Source organism: Phalacrocorax carbo, chromosome 6, assembly GCF_963921805.1.
Source record: "Phalacrocorax carbo chromosome 6, bPhaCar2.1, whole genome shotgun sequence".
NCBI lineage: Eukaryota > Metazoa > Chordata > Aves > Suliformes > Phalacrocoracidae > Phalacrocorax > Phalacrocorax carbo.
Genome location: NC_087518.1, coordinates 2,953,168 through 2,968,234, shown reverse-complemented (window position 1 = coordinate 2,968,234; position 15,067 = coordinate 2,953,168). Strand labels below are relative to the sequence as shown.

Below are 15,067 nucleotides of genomic sequence, written 5' to 3'. Positions count from 1 at the left end.
ATGTATGTAGAATTTTATATAGGAATTCAGATCACAGACCAAATCTCTATAACAATTCTGGGTTGTTTTGCAGGGAAAAGTCCAAAATAGCAGCACAGTATCTACGTTTGTGAAGAAAATGGAAGATGGAGATGTGCAAAGACAAGGTGAAATGGAAGATGGAGGCTTCGTGAGATGTAGAAGAAAGAGGAGATGGGGGGAAATTAAAAACAAGCAAATGGAAATAGAAAATGGTGAGCTGAGGTGCGTACAGGAGGCCCAGCACATCAGCCCGGAAACAGGCAAGGAAAGCAAAGGCTAAGCTAGTTACAAATTCCCATGCGTTATGGACTTGTCTCTCACCACCCTTCCGTATGAAGCGGTTCAGAGACACCGAGCGCAATGGAGATAAGCTGACTTACTTCGACTTCACGCTCGGGCACCAAGCTGGGCGGCATTTCATCCCCTCAGGGGTAACCTCTTAAATGCAGCCAGAGTTAGGGGTAAGCAGCAGCTGGCATTAGTAAAAAAAGGCTTAAATAAAATCACAGAGAAGGAAGCATTGAGGTGGAAACCCCACTGACCTGAGCAACCTCTGGCAATGCTGGAAGGAGCCGCTCTGCACATCCTCCCCGCCGCTTAGCTCTTCTGCCTGTCTTATTTATTCAATGGTTTCAGAGGAAATCTCACTAAAAATCCAGTCTTCAAAGCCGATGATCTACCCATCTGCCAGCTTTATCAATCAGCATCCACGGGGCCAAGCTGCACCGCACATCGACACCTTTTTCATTGACTCCCATATGGTTCATTGTGTGGAAATGCCTAATTAAGAGAAGACAATGAGATTTTTAGGAAGTAAACCTTATGACTTTCCGGGGAGGAAATGTGAGCGGTAGTGCTAAATCACAAGAGGTGGTAAGTACAGGCAGAGGGGCGACTTTGAAGGTAAAGTGCTGCCTCAGAGTGTCGTGAGCTCTCAGAGGTTTAGACTTCAAAAGTACACGTTTCATACACCGTACATTTGCAGCCTGACAGCAGGATTCCCCCGGAGAGGCTGGGGAAGGATCCTTGCAGTACTGCACACAATGCTTTGTCAGATCAAAAAATCCAGCAGACAGTGATTGCAGATCAGAGGAGCTTACAGCTATTAAATCCAACAATTTGCCACTCTCCGGAGGTAAACCGGGATAATTCGCTCCACGCGTGTTAATGAATGACCCTGCTTCTTAAACGCAGCACCGCGTGCGACAGACGGATGGACTGAAAATTCATCTTTGTTGACGACGTGCAAAGCGATAAACAAAAATATCAAAACTCCCCTGAAACCCCTAACCGACCCCACAAAAAGCAGCGTGTAGCCCATACGCTGTGCAACGGCGGACTGCTGGCGCTGGGGACAGCCCCAGCCACCAGCGTCACGCTGCTTCCAGTCCCGCCGCCGCGAAGGGCCCCCGCACGCGCCCCGCTTTCGGCACGCCGCAGCCGGGACGCCCGCCTGTGTCTCAGTGATGATTCCCGCTGCTGAAAAACCGCAGCCAAGGGCAGGAAAAGGGGCTGCTTCATTTATACTGAAATTGTCCTTTTCCTGAATGATTTACTGTAGCTCTCACAGCCCGTGAATGCCCCGCCCGGACACATCCCAGTGAGGGCTTTTTTTTCTGCTGTGTATAACTCTGCACCAACTCACGACCCTGAAAAGAGAGTGAAATTATCTCGTGAGATTGTTTAGTGAAAGGACAAGAGGGGTACAGATAGGCACGGGTTAACATGATCTCTCCCTGGAACTGGAAGGACAGGGAGAGCCTTCCCGCAGGTATTTTTGTGACCCAGCTAGGGTAAATCCTACAGAATGGTTTACAAACTCTACAGAAAGTCAGCAAGCCGCGTTTCCACCAGCTGTAAACTCCCACTCCTCTGTATCAATGTAAGGCAGCAGAAAACACCGCCCTGCAGTCCCTTTGAGAGCGGTTTTTATCACCCTGTTTAAGCAGTACTTCAATTAGCTCACTCTGCACGCCTTCGCCCCGGCTCAGCTGAGGGCCACGCGCCGCCGTCGCCGCGGCAGAGGGATGGGCGAGAACACGCAGGACCGACCTCCCCGCGCACGGACAGAGGGACGGGCGTCGCCCCGCCACCTCCCGCCACCCGCGGGAAGCCGAGGCCGGGACGGCGCCCTACGGGGGTTTCACGCCCGCCATCGGCTGTGTGGTCACCGACAGATGTTGCTGTGGCAATTGGAAATCATTTGGCCGGCGTTAAAAATAAAGAAACAAACTCATTTTTATGACACAATGCATAAAATGCCCGGTTTCTGCTGGGAGTCTAAATTTGGCCTGTTTGGTTAATTTGATCGGATGCCATGAGCGAGGGCATGGTTTGAAACCACAAGTCATTTTTCTCCTTGGAAGAGTGGATAACTGAGTCTATTAATCTGACAATACATTTAAACTGAGTTATTGTGACAAGGGACTTCCATTATCCATTTCATCTAGTTGCAAACTGTCAGAATAAATCTCAGGGGGTTAGGGAAAAAAGCTGCCTTCCTTTGTTTGCTGTTTTTATATGCCACAACAGTTTAGATTTGGTTCACTTTAACTCATGATACTGTATAACTGCACGGGGGAAAGCTCACAGAGAACCTAGTACAGAAAATGGCAACTTTCGTTAAAGTTTTTTTTAAAAAGGAGTCAGGAGAATAAAATTTGACCACCTGGCAGTACCTTGACATTGGCTTCAATGACCCTTTTTTCTTACACATTTCTGTTTTTAAACTATAGCTGGTTTTCCCTTTGGAATCAATTAACAGATACCTTTGGAAATTAAAAAGTGCTTTCCTAAAGCTCTGGCTTTATCTCGCTTGTAAAGCAAGTTGACTTAAATAGTTAAAAGTCTTATAACCAGAAATGAATCAACATAAGGCATAGAAGAGCGAGCAATGGTATCAAGCTTAAGATGTCAAACTGGAATTCAGAAGGCTGGGATTCACTTTCATGGCTCCACAACTGACTTCTTAAATGTAGGGTAACTTTCTCCCCCACCAGTTATGTAGATGATGATACTTCCTTATTATCCATGATTTGCTTATTTTTGTAACTAAACCTGTTCTAGAGAAGAACGGTATTTATTGATGTAACCGGTAACTGGCCAAGAAGTCCAGCGGCCAGAAAGGTTGGTGCTGCAGAGCCCAGACCCTGCTCCACTGCGCGGGGTCTGCGCTGGCACGGAGGAGGAGGAGGAGGAGGAGGAGATAGCTTGGGGAAGCCAACGTCACTCACGGCCGGCAAAACAGACGCACAAAATTCACAATAAATTCAAACCGCCGCGTGCTCATGCGCATGCATACATATGAATGAAAGAAGGTAGGTGACAGCATGCAAAATGCTGCCTGGAGAGCTTGCTTTTCATCAGTCCCCGCGGGCTGCAGCCCTGGCCAGCCCCCACTGAACAGGATCTTTGAAGGATTCCTCCTGCGGTAATGACACTTTAACCCCTGTCTAGCACTTTGTTGTCAATTATTCCCCCTAAGTTTCAGTTCAAAGCCACTGTGAGCTGCAGGAAGTCCAGAGAGTGGCAGATATATGCACAGCAACACACCCCCCCCCACTTTGACGCACTTTAATTACAACCTTTACAGATAAATATTAGTTTTGAGAAGTGAATGTTAGAGGTTTTTAAAGAAATGCTAAAGCTGGCTGTGCTCCCATGCAAAACACAGGCGTAAGCTCAAAACCAAGTGCACTGGACAAAAAAAAAAAGTAAAATTAAACCCACGTGTTTCTGGAGGGCAGATAAAAACCACGTTTATGAGGCAGCACCCTTGCTTTGAGTCACAGCTCCGGATTTTGAGTCCAAGGTCACATTAATCGCGGCACCAGAGATGCTCTGACAGGGCAGGGCTGGCAGGGGTGTGGGGCTTAGCAGCTGCCTCCCACCGACTTTCAGGAGCCGCACCTCCCTGAGCGCGTTATGCCAGCCCGGATATATGGCCAGCCACGCTCATGTGTGTGGCTTGCAGGTTTTTAAATAAAAAGAGGCTGCACTCTTAACAAGATTTGGTTGAAACACGTAGTCCTGCCAGTCCTAGTACCTAGAGGCTATCACATCCTGAAGCCAGGGTCAAGGGCAAAGGAAAAAAAAAGCTGTTCGCCTTAAAGTTCCTTACATGCGAGGTTAATTTCTTGGCATGACTCTGCTAAGAAATAAACATTGTGACTTCAACTAATTTTAATTCTACCCTCTCAGCGCTGTTCCTGTGAAACAATGAAAACTCTAATTCATGATCTTCCCCAAAGTCATCGTTTGGTCTCAGGAGGTGGTCGGAAGCTCAGTACAAAATGTCAGTGTCACAACTTCACAGCTCGACACTTGGTTTTGATCAGATCTGGGAAGTGAGAATAGATGCAATATGCTCATTCCTTTACTGTCACCGCCGAGTGTTCATAAGTTTTAATTATTTTTTAGGTTCTAGGGGGAACTATTAAAAAAATTAATCACAAATGGAAGGCACAGCAGCCGTATGTGGCCATAAAAAGACAATAAAGCATTTTAGGATACACACTTGTTATGATTTATACTGAAAACAGGACTAGAGGTAGCATATGGCGATTGCCATAAAGTAACATTTATTATAAAAATGAGAAGATTTATCTCCAAGCTTGGTTGTATGCAAGAAGTTGCATCTACTTTAACTTATATTCAAATTGCTGTAATACCACAACTGGGGTTTTTTTTTTGGTTTTTTTTTCAACCGAGCCAGGTTACTACAGTCCTCAGCCCCTTGTCCCTATAAATATATCCTTTAAGCAGACTTTCTTTTTGCTGCTTTCAGCTGAACTATTCATATGCTTGGCTGCAGGAAAGGTTTAGACCTAAGCTCTGGGCAACGACTGCCTCACCAGCTCTGCCTCGACGAGTGCAAGCAGAGGAGGCAGCACCGCTGGCTGCAGCGGCGGACTCCACGTGCCCGAAAGGGGTCTCCAATCCGTTCAGGGTTTGCTTTGCTTTAGTTTCCGCATCTCAAGCCTAGTAAACATCTTGGGTGATAATTACTAGAAACAGGGTATTATTATTTATTGTAAATAAGAAAAAAATAATATGTAAAACTCTCACCTTAGTTTCTTGCCAACTGAATCCGTATGGCTGGGAGGGACGTCAGAAGAAGCAGAAATTTACAGTACAGACGTGTTTCCAAGAAGGCGGCACTAATATTATGAAGTATGCCTATTAAAAACTGGAAATAATAAAATTTTAGTATGCATTTTACAGCTTTTATGCAATGCACCTTGAGGAATAGGGCAGGATACACCTGTTAGGGAAGCAGAAGACAGGCTGGCTGTACCTGGGGCTACAACGAGGCTGGGGATGGGGTCAGGAGCAAAACACAAGGTCTCCAGGGACCACATGAGCCCCCGGGATGGCACGGCCTGACCCAGCCCAGCTCGACGGGAAGGTGCCGGCAAAGCACCCGCTACAAGTTTCACTGCCCAGTTTCCCCAAGCAGCAAATGGCTATTGATGAACACCGAGATACGACAGTTCCCCGGTAGAATCCTGTGGACCAAATCAGTCCTCGGTGCAAGACGTGCTCCCAACAGATTTAAATACTCAAAGACATCAGGGAGGAGGAGTTCAAGGTGCACGACCAAGTTCTGCTTTCACGGGCTATGAAAGTATATTTTTTAATTCAGCAGTAATGGACTGAAGTGGAACTGCCTCAATAAATAACGAGTAAATGAGTGCTGGATGGCCAAGAGATGGAAATGTCACAAGACCTCTCCTCATTTATTTACTGTCTATTGCAATCTTTTTAATTCCCCCAATCCAATCCAGAGCAACCTACACTGATATCCTTAAATGTCAGCGCAGACACAAGCCAGCCTGGCACCGGGACACGCGCCTGCCGCTGGGGAAGGGGCTGGCTTTAGGAAAGCAAAGCCAAGACATGCCGAGAGCAGTGACACGGAGCTTCTCATCCCTCCTCTCCGAGCAGGGCCAGGAATAAAGGTCACCTGGCGCAGGGGAAGAAGCGAACGGCCTCTCTGCTGCTTTGCACATAGCGGAGCTTGGGCGCGAAGCCCCAGCCTGCTGGCCCCGTTCCCGCTTGCCAAACGTGCGTAACATTTAGCTCAGGAGCTGCTCGCAGAGCCTGAGCCGCGCCTGCCGAGCCCGGCTGTCCTGGCAGGGTGAGACGCAGCACGGCAAGGCAGCCTCCTCGCACCCTTGCCCCAGGTGGGTCCAGCAGCACTAAGGGGCCCTAACGCCTCTACAGCTGGAATTGATGCACATTGCTTACGCTCTTTGCACTGGCAAAGCAGCACATGAGGCTCCCCTACCAATGCAGACCAAGATTTCTAGGCTGCCGGTTCAGGATTAAACTAATCTTCCTACTCTTAAAAAAAAAAAAAAAAAAAGCTCTGGCGTTATGGGTACCATCTACAACCCCACTGCTTGCTGGTCCTAGCTTACAGCCTACTCTTTTCCTCTCCAGTCTGATCATGTTTGAAGTCTGGGAGACAGAAAGGTCAAAGTTATAAAATAACTGCTGTCTCCTTCTCCTTTCCTTCCCTCCAGCTCAAGAAAAATGCAAGAAATGGGTTTCCGATTTTTTTAAAGGAAAGGTGATCGTTTTACCTCATCTACCTCATCATTTCTGTAAAGGCAAGAAACAGATTACCATCCCCACGGAGATCCTTCTCCTTGTCTTGCAGTGAACTACTTCATACTTAGGCCCGCTGGCAGAAGACTGCAAACAGAGAACTAACAAAACAGAGCTAGAAAACCATCGCGTTTAGCCTCTCCTCCAAACAAAGGCACCACACAACCAGACTAACCGACATATTCCTTCCTTGAAAATGGTTGAAATGAACATTATGACATGCTGAAGATTATGGACGCTTGTTTCAGACTCTGCCACGCCGCGTCGGCACGGTGCTGCGACCTCCTGGTTGGTGCCACACAGGTAAGACATTGAAACACACGGGCCAGACCCCGGGCTGGCGTAAATCCCCGCCTCCAGCGGGATTCCGGTGACTGTGCTGGAGAGTGGGGAGTGCCAGGATCAGAACACTTGGGCTGCATTAGAAGCGCCCGTACCTTTCACAACCATCCCCTTATTTCTTCCACCCTGCGCTGAAGCTGCCCGCCTGCTCGCAGGGCGATGGAGCATCGCTTCGCCAACCGAGGGTGTCACTGCTCCTTCCTAGTGCTTTCCCTGCCTACTGGCTACAGCTGGGATGAGCGCATCCAAGAGCCCGGGTGGGGTATTATTTCACATCCAAAATGGGCAGAAACACTTATTTTTGCATAGAATGACTCAGCTGCAGAAACAGCACAGTTGTTGGGGCTAATCCATTGCAGCTTACATTGCATTGTGGGGAGGCAGCACAATTATTTGGAAGGTCTGAATGAAGGACAGTGATAGATATGTTTAGGGAATGTACATTAAAATTAATCACTTCTGATATAATTTTTCTTCCTCTGACGTAATTATAACCATCTTTAAAATACTGTGACTTTTTTTTGAATGGGGGTATTTATTTCAATTTAGTTGTATAAAGCATCAGATCTAAACAGAGCTGCAGGCAAGGGATTTGGTAATTTAGAATCATTCTGCATTAGAATTACACTGGCTGTATAGTCCTATATTGTACTTGGACATTATATGAAATTAGGCACAACAGGGAGAAAGAATCAATCAGTCCTGGCTAAGGAATTGAGATAATAATGACTCATTTGATGGGATTGCTCTGGAAAATTAATAATGACGGTGGTAATTACTAACCTGGGATAGCTGCAGTGCTCATTATTCTCCTTTTACTCTATTGAATGTTAAGTCTCATGAAGACGTTTGTTAGAAACACAGGCTTGTCTGCAGGCTTTCAATCACAGGCAAGGACTCTCCTAGAGGTCTGAAATCCGGCCTCCTCTTACACCCACCGGGACACAAGCCCCGAACACTTGTAATATTTGAAATATGGCATGGAAAGCAGCAAATAAGACATTATTTGCAAAGTTAGTGTCTGATCCGTGGCAGCTCTGCTGCCTTTGCTCACCCACCCAGGACCTGGCCCACCACCTCCTTTGGGGAGGGAAGAGTTGATGCATCTCTAAAGATCCCATTGTTTCATTAACTGTTTTATCACCTCTGCGTCAGCAATCAGTCTCTTGCTGACAACAACTAAAAGCTGTGCCTTTTACAGCCCATCAAACCAACCCCTCCATCAGCCAGACACGTCAAAGTCAAAGGGAGGAGATTTCTCCCCAGGACAGGCTGCGATGCCAAGGGCAGGAGGTCCCTGGCCAGGGAATGGGGAGACACCCCAAGCTGAAGAGCTCATCCAAGGCACATTGGGGATCAAAAATGTTCTTTAATATAACCATAGAGAGATATTAGACTCTAAAAAGCTGTAAGTGACTAACAGTAAGGACATCTAGCAGCTGTGCTCTCAAACATCTGTTCCACACCCACAGAGTGCATTGCACGACTCACATTTTAGTGGATCAGCAGAGGGTTTACCTTCTGTTGAGCAGCCAGTGATGACAAGGAATGCCCTGTAACAGGCAGGAGAAGGAAAAAACGGTTCTTCTTTGGTAATGTTGAAGGGAAACAAATTTCTAGTTTTCTGAACAAGGCAGAGGTTTCTCAAAGCAGCGGCTATCCTCCTTGATTGGGGAATTTTGAACTCCTAGTCAACTTTCCTAATTACTCTCATTTTCCTGCCAAATTTTTACCAGCTGGTTTAGCCCCAAATTGCTTTGGGCTCATGAGAATCAAAATTCAGCCTTATGAAATGGGCTTTTTTAAGGCATCCTATACACACATCATCGATTTTTTACTTTAATCCCTTAGTGACCAAGCTGTGTTGTATGCTAACTCCATCTTTTTTTGTCAAGATTATCAAACATGCAATTTTTCCAGAAGGATTCATGCATTTAAGAATCTCATCTACAGCTTTTAGAAATTCGGAGCACCTTTTAGTACTAGAAATATAAGCCATCTATTCAAAGTCCCCTGTGATAAGGCAGCTTTCCCCCCTCCATAGTCAGCCCTGCCGCCCGCCAGGGAGCTGTTACATTATTATGGGGCCCCAGTTGCACCCCCAAGCCCCCCCAGGCTCAAGCAAGAGGCAGCAGCTAAAGCTGGTTTAGAATCTCTGCCTCGCCCCAGCCTCCTCCCGAAGGGCTCGCAGCGCTCGGGCAAGGTGGTACCCAGACACACCTTAGGACAGACCAGAGGACTGGAGTCCACAGGGATGTTCCTCTGTGTGATCCCCCTGATCTCCTCTGCTGCTGGGATTTCTGCAGGCAAGGACGACCCACTGGGACAGTTCAGATCACAGCGTTGTCCCTCCTAATACTTAAACCCAGTAAGCCATTACTTGGAAAAGTCAAGGCTTTTTTATTTACAATTGTAGCATCATTAATGCCACTTATCTATGATTTCATCTCCTTATTGTTCCGTTAGATTGTTTTCAAACACGGCAAGAACAGTGATATTCACTGTGTGTACAATTTTATGAAATGTCAAGAACGGGGGACATGAGGTCTGCTGGGGTAAAGGAAGATGATGACGATTTTTAACTGCAGTCTCTGCTTTCAGACGTACTGTTTAGCTCCTTGACAAACCCGCTGTCACCCAGGCTTGTCACTGCACCGCGCATGCATCCAATTATGCTGGTACAGCATGGCATGACAAAAACAATCCAGCCATACAATCCAAACAATTCCCTTTTAGTTTTAAAATCCAGTTTTACTTTTAAACCCCTTTTTCCCCATTGCCAGGACAGACCCTGGTTCCTCTGAAGGAGGTGGGACTTGGATCGCTGCTTTCCAGGGTTGGTGGTGGGTGCATCAAATGGTTTATTTTATTAATCTGTGCAGGATTGAAGAAATACCCAAACAAGCTGCATTTGCAAAGCTCCCTGCTGTGTTAGCCCTGACTGCTGTCTAAACATTTAAAAAATAACCATAAATAGAGCTCACCTTGTGCATTTCTCCTAAGGAGGTTTCACAGTATTTAAGAGAGGAGGTCAATGAAATTAAATGAGACGCACGAAGTCAACACAAAGCCAAGAATTACAAAGATGATCTTGTGACCATTAAGCCACCAAGCCAAACTGACCAGAGACTTGGCTGGATGCCCCCAGAGCCGGCAGGTCTGTCCTCCTGCCTTCTGCGTGCCCTGCCTCCGGTCCCCAAAGATAACGACCATCACGCATGGGTGCCCGCAGCCTCCATAAACCATTTACAGAAATTACTCTGGCAGCAGCACTTGCATTTCCTCGAGGATTCAAGACCAAGTGGAGTTTTCCCAAAGAATTCAGGACACCGTCATGCTGGATGTTGCGCTCCTTTGAGGGTCTCACTGTAAGCATCAGTATGGAGCTGCCTCCTACCAAACACTTCTCACCCAACAGGAAAGGGCATATTTGAGTCTGACTTCACCTACGAGTGCTAAACTGGCCTAAGTAGGTGGGAAATCCATCAGCTTGAGGCCAGGGACCCTGAAGCAAGGATGAACAAAGCCATTCTGCAGGACAAATGCCTTTCGCAGCTTATCTGAACCACAGCAACATGTTAAATCTCAATCTCTGCTTGCAGCTGTGCTCAGCTAAGACTGAAATAGTCATTTATAGAGTCGCTTCCACCTGGGACGATGTCACCTGCAAGCACATTTCAAGAGCAAACCCAGTTTTAGCACACTTGTGATCCTGGCTGACTATAACACTTCAAATGATCCATGCCTGCTCTGTGCATTTCCTTCTTCAGTGTAAACAAAGGTACCAAATTTCTGTTCAAAAGTGCATGCAAGCTCAGAGAGTTAATTATTGTAATTATCAATTGAACAGACTCAGAATGCTAATCTGTTATAAAGTGGTCTGTTAATTGGTGTTAAACTGTCATTAGCCTGCCATTTCCCATGTTATCAAGCTGACCTGGAGCACTGCACAGTTGAAAAACTAATCCATTTCTCATTTCTGGCAAACACTGATTGCAGATTTGGAGAAGAAGAAGGAAAAAAATCTACATACCTGAATTTAAATTACTCTAACAACAAAGGAAAACATCATTCTGCTGCTTTAAATTTCAGGGGTTTGATACCTGCCGTACTGTGTTTGTAGGCACCTTTCCGCGTACTGCTTTTCGCCTTGCTCCCTCCAGCAGCGCCCGTGTTGGTCTGCCCGCTGACCCCGACCCTGCCGGTGCTGCCGCGGGGCTTGGGCTGTGCCAGCTCGGGTGCTCGTCGCTGCCAGGGCACTGGCTCTATTCCCGAGCTGCAAATCTGCGGGTGGAGCAGCAGCCTTCCTCCTGGCGCCCGGAGCCACAAGCCTCCAGCCTTCTCCATCACAGGAGTCTCCATTTCTTGACCCACCAAGCGCAGCCTCCCTCCACTCCTCCTTCAATTCCGCTGGGGCTTAAGACCTGGTACCTGCAGAGTACCAAACATCCAAGAATAGCGATGATCAGCACCTCACCAGCCCCATCAATCACTCAAAAAGCATCCAGAATTGTCCCCAAGAATATCCCAGGAAAAAAAGTGCAAGGTCTCAGCCTGCCCTCTTCTATTCAAAAAGTAGCTGCTTTCAGCCAGTCCTTGGGCTTCGGTTTATAGAAGCAGAGGCAGAAGATTCGCTTATCAATATCTCAGAGGTCAGTCATAAAATCCAGGTGCCCAGGAGGGCAACGAACTTCCACTTAAATATGCTGCAAGAGGGAGAGACAGTATTTCAATTCCAGACTATCGTCAGGGAAGGCAGCACTGCCAACTGCTCGCTCTTCCCCAAAAGCTGCCGCCGAAGCGGCATGACCTGCCGGATCGTTTGTCAGGGTACCTCACCTGACTAGCATTTATCTATACTAATATTTCTTTCCTTTTATTTTATTAAATAGTCAACCCGAAAAGTTCAGGGGAACTTAAAAAGACCTTTAGAAAGTCCAAAAGTGACTCACTGCCTGAGACAATTTCACTATGGAGCATTCTCTGAAATACTTACTCACCGGCACGCTGCCTCCCTCTCCCTGGGAGAGCCACTGCACCCGTTTCAGCATCCCTCGCCAGAGGATACGGAGCGGAATTTTCCAATTTGACAGATGTGCAAGAGTTTGAATAGGGGAGCAGCGAATTTTCTATATGCTGATCAGAACTTCTTGGTGTTCAGCTACCTTTACAATCCGGTCTAGGACATTAGAAAAAATGCTCAGGGATTCAAAAGGCCTGTGGAAATAGTGACTTGTCATTTCCTGAGACTCTTTCCAACATGTTTTAGTGATAACTAGGAAAGCAAAGTCTGTCGCTTAGGATTATCTCCGGTTCTTCTTACTTTTCTTTGTACTCCTTGCCAGGGCATAGCTGTTGTTCTGGCTCATTTATGTCATTTTTCACTTTCCTTCCAGAATCCTTCCATCACCCACCTGCCTTTGCATGTTGAAATACTAAACAGATCACTGCAGAAGTACAAAAAGGAAAAAAATAAAACTTCCCGTGCCATCAATAATAAACATAGAAAGTTTCTAGAAGTGGGAATCCATCTAATTCTATGTCTTTCACTACCGATGTCTATTATTCCTCCATTCAGGCTTTTCTGAGACATGACTATTTATCACTTTCTTTCCCTACACTGGCAGAATACCCAAATATACCTGCGTGAGCCTCATTTCTCCTCTTCCTCAAAAAAGGTACTAGTCATCTTCGATTTGATAACCTTTACTGCCACACAGATGCTCACCCGCAGGAAATTTTAGTCCATGAGACTCTGTTACATTGATAAACTGATCCATGTGGCAACCAGCCATCCTATTCCTTTTTCTTGGTAGCAGATAAGCTAAGGGGCCAACATCACTTCTGTGCAGAAAACATAACCCCAAAATTGCCCATCCAGCAGTATGACTTCTTTGTCAGCATCTTCCACCTGAACTGGAAGCCAGATTAATTCTCACACCCGACAGATACCTCTTCAAAGAGCTCTAACGCAGATCATCAGTACTGCCTGTCAACTTCTATCTCTCTGAATAATTTTCTTGGCAGTAGCTGCTGCATAAGAGTCATACATACCTATAGAAGTTTTACACATTACCCTCAACATTCTGCAGAGGTACCAGTGACCACGGTTTTTTTGGCAGGAGATTAGAAAGCCATCAGTCCCCAGCTTTTTCTCAGCCTGCCCTATCACAAGCAGGATTTATTGTTGCTGGGATACTGTCACCGGGACATTCGCTGGACGTTTTGCTTTGCTTATCTTTTACTCTTCAAAGCGCTACATACTCCCTGTCTTTTATCTAACTCCCTCATTACTATTCCATCCGCTGCTTACACCTTTACAGTTCCCCGAGTTCCCTTCATGTTATCTTCCTGCCTCATTTTCTGCCGGTGACTTCAAATTCCGCTTGAGTGCGTGTTCCTTTTACTGCAGTAAAGGAAAATAAACCCATACAGATGGAAAGCTACCCCTTCCAGTGCTCGGGAAAATGGTCTCTACAAGCTTTCCACTAGAGGAATCACTTGGTTAGGCTTGGAGAAGACTGACGAGCATGATGTCAAGGACAGCTGTCAAAATGAGAAATGCCCGTTATCGCTTCCTCTACACTTCAGTCAATCACATTTGCTTTTACCTCACTTTATTGATATGCGCTGACATGGTCCAAAACAGATGCAGAGACTGAGCAAGGACCAACGGCGAGTTTCTGCTATTTCAGGAGATCAACGTCTTGTTCAGCACACTTGTTCAAGGGAGTGGCTCCTCTAAGCACCGTTCTTTTAAAGAATGAACAACCAAGTAAAGAAAAACATCATTGCATTGATCTGTAATTTGTCCTTACTTCCTTCAGGACTGAAGTAAAAACGTAAAGATTTCCATAATACCATTAAGAAATCATTTTAGTACAGGGAAAATAATTAAAACCTGTCCTTAATGTCTTGGGATGCAATGGACTCATTGCAGTAACAATGATATTTACAGAAAAAGGGAAAACTGGAGAATGCCAAAGAGCAGTTGAGCATTGTTTCTGTTTTCTAAACCTTTCAGTCAAAGATGTACAGCCTTTTTTTAACAGAAGGCATGCAAAAAGCACAGGGATCTCTCATTTCTTGGGTGGTTAGTCAAGACTTACTGTTCAGCAGATGCGCCTAAGAAGCGTGTTTCTTCTGCACTGAATCAATGTCCTCCCTTACCAGGCATTTGCTTTTGATAGTCAGCCGAAGTGGTCTGTTGGGAGATCAGAGACAGAGAAACTCAGATGACTGGCTTGCTGCTTCTGTTTCCTTTGGCAAGAAGTTGGGTGCTAATTTAAAACAAAGCGTTGGCTTTTTTATGGGGTGTGTGGGCTGGCAGCCTTATGTTTGCAAAGGCACGTAAGGCTACAGGCAACGGGGTTTTAAAATTTATTTTTAAATAAACCCAAAAGGTCCACTGTCCATTTTCATGAATGTAAACGCTGTACAGTGGTTCCCAATCAATGATTGTGCCTCAGCTCCTCTTGAGGCTGATGGCAAAACCCCTAAAGCCACATTGTTTTATGACTCCAAGTACCAACATTTCCCCCCCGCACATCAAGAAACCACATCTAGTGGCATCATCTGTTGCATTAGAGACTCATGTAAAGAAGCCACATCTACTGGAACAGCCCAATCAACCAACTTTGGTGCTCACCATGTCGTTAATTATCTCTGACTGCTCCGTTTGCTTTGCCGTTATTACGGTGGTGCCATGACTTTTCCTTCACATGCTGAAATGATGAAGTGATGATTGAATTTACAGAGTGCTATTTCTCAGCAGTAATGCCCTTCATGGATGCTCCTGGTGCGCCACATCGCAAAGGGAACGAGCTTGCTTTCAGGCAGAGCAAACACCCTGCCCGTATCAATCCCGTACAGAAATCGCTCTCCCAGCAGCCTCTGCAAAGAAAAAAAGCAATCTAGGTCTTGGGGGCCGTGGGGGGGAATCACCTTCTAAAGAGTATCCTTCTCCATTTGCTCTCCACGGAGACTAGCCCCCTAATTAAAGCATTTAGTTAGGGTTTGCGTTGCCTCCGCTTCCTCCCACGGCGCGGCGAGGAGCAGTGACGGTGGCAGGACCTCCTGCTCCGGCTAATGC

At 46.3% G+C, this 15,067-nt stretch overlaps 1 long non-coding RNA gene across 1 annotated transcript; it reads right to left on the bottom strand.

Moving 5' to 3' along the window:
• Positions 1–569: 569 nt before the first annotated feature.
• Positions 570–14,169, bottom strand: LOC135314042 (uncharacterized). The gene is made up of 3 exons (XR_010373529.1): positions 14,085–14,169; positions 5,089–5,209; positions 570–801 (listed from the first exon to the last, which is right to left on the bottom strand). It is a non-coding gene; the product is annotated as an uncharacterized LOC135314042 (long non-coding RNA).
• Positions 14,170–15,067: the final 898 nt, after the last annotated feature.